Below are 2,470 nucleotides of genomic sequence, written 5' to 3'. Positions count from 1 at the left end.
CAAGTGCATTTAACCAGCAATAGTCTGTTCATTTTTTGGCCATATACTACATCAGGGGCAAGCTGCGCCCGTCACCAAGTGCATTTAACCCTCAGTAGTGTGGTTGGTCAAGCTGTGACACCAAGTGCATTTAACCAGCAATAGTCTGTTCATTTTTTGGCCATATACTACATCAGGGGCAAGCTGCGCCCGTCACCAAGTGCATTTAACCAGCAATAGTGTGGTTATTTTTGGCCATATCCCAGTCTAATCTGTCACTAAATCCATACCGGTCACCCAGCGCCTAAATACTAGGCCTCAAAATTTATATCCCGCTAAATCTCTCGTTACCGCTGTACTGTTTGTGGCTGGGCAAGTTATTTAGTGTCCGTCAAAGCACATTTTTTGTTCTGGTTGAAATACAATTCCCAATTTAGCAATTTCATAATTTAGTGGTTTCCTGCTATATCAGAGCTATTTGAAATCTATCCCTAAAAGGGTATATAATATTCAAGGTGCACATAGGGTCATTCAGAATAACTTCACACACACGCTACTGTGCATTTCCAAGTCTAATTCTGTTAGTAAATCCATACCGGTCACCCAGTCGCCTAAATACTAGGCCTCAAATTTATATCCTGCTAAATCTCTCGTTACCGCTGTACTGTTGTGGCTGGGAAAGTTATTAGTGTCCGTCAAAGCACATTTTTTGTTCTGGGTTGAAATACAATTCCCAATTTAGCAATTTCATAATTTAGTGGTTTCTGCTATATCAGAGCTATTTGAAATCTATCCCTAAAAGGGTATATAATATTCAAGGTGCACATAGGGTCATTCAGAATAACTTCACACACACGCTACTGTGCATTTCCAAGTCTAATTCTGTTAGTAAATCCATACCGGTCACCCAGCGCCTAAATACTAGGCCTCAAATTTATATCCCGCTAAATCTCTCGTTACCCGCTGTACCTGTTGTGGCTGGGAAAGTTATTTAGTGTCCGTCAAAGCACATTTTTGTTCTGGGTTGAAATACAATTCCCAATTTAGCAATTTCATAATTTAAGTGGTTTCTGCTATATCAGAGCTATTTGAAATCTATCCCTAAAAGGTATATAATATTCAAGGTGCACATAGGGTCATTCAGAATAACTTCACACACACGCTACTGTGCATTTCCAAGTCTATTCTGTAGTAAATCCATACCGGTCACCCAGCGCCTAAATACTAGGCCTCAAATTTAATCCCGCTAAATCTCTCGTTACCGCTGTACTGTTGTGGCTGGGAAAGTTATTTAGTGTCCGTCAAAGCACATTTTTGTTCTGGGTTGAAATACAATTCCCAATTTAGCAATTTCATAATTTAGTGTTCCTGCTATATCAGAGCTATTTGAAATCTATCCCTAAAAGGGTATATAATATTCAAGGTGCACATAGGGTCATTCAGAATAACTTCACACACGCTACTGTGCATTTCCAAGTCTAATTCTGTCACTAAATCCATACCGGTCACCCAGCGCCTAAATACTAGGCCTCAAATTTATATCCCGCTAAATCTCTCGTTACCGCTGTACTGTTGTGGCTGGGAAAGTTATTTAGTGTCCGTCAAAGCACATTTTTGTTCTGGGTTGAAATACAATTCCCAATTTAGCAATTTCATAATTTAGTGGTTTCTGCTATATGAGCTATTTGAAATCTATCCCTAAAAGGGTATATAATATTCAAGGTGCACATAGGTCATTCAGAATAACTTCACACACACCGCTACTAGCATTTCCAAGTCCAATTCTGTTAGTAAATCCATACCGGTCACCCAGCGCCTAAATACTAGGCCTCAAATTTATATCCCGCTGAATTTGAATACATACATTGGGCCAAATAATATTTTGTTGTGTGGTGAACCATAACAATGAGGAAACATCTAGTAAGGGACGCGGACGTGGACATGGTCGTGGTGGTGTTAGTGGACCCTCTGGTGCTGGGAGAGTACGTGGCCGTTCTGCCACATCCACACGTCCTAGTGTACCAACTACCTCAGGTCCCAGTAGCCGCCAGAATTTACAGCGATATATGGTGGGGCCCAATGCCGTTCTAAGGATGGTAAGGCCTGAGCAGGTACAGGCATTAGTCAATTGGGTGGCCGACAGTGGATCCAGCACGTTCACATTATCTCCCACCCAGTCTTCTGCAGAAAGCGCACAGATGGCGCCTGAAAACCAACCCCATCAGTCTGTCACATCACCCCCATGCATACCAGGGAACTGTCTCAGCCTCAAGTTATGCAGCAGTCTCTTATGCTGTTTGAAGACTCCGCTGGCAGGGTTTCCCAGGGCATCCACCTAGCCCTTCCCCAGCGGTGAAAACATAGAATGCACTGACGCACAACCACTTATGTTTCCTGATGATGAGGACATGGAATACCACCTCAGCATGTCTCTGATGATGACGAAACACAGGTGCCAACTGCTGCGTCTTTCTGCAGTGTGCAGACTGAA

The sequence above is a fragment of the Bufo gargarizans genome, chromosome 6 (assembly GCF_014858855.1).
Source record: "Bufo gargarizans isolate SCDJY-AF-19 chromosome 6, ASM1485885v1, whole genome shotgun sequence".
Classification (NCBI taxonomy): Eukaryota; Metazoa; Chordata; class Amphibia; order Anura; family Bufonidae; genus Bufo; species Bufo gargarizans.
The sequence above is the reverse complement of the archived record's forward strand: the minus strand, read 5'-3'. Positions refer to the sequence as shown.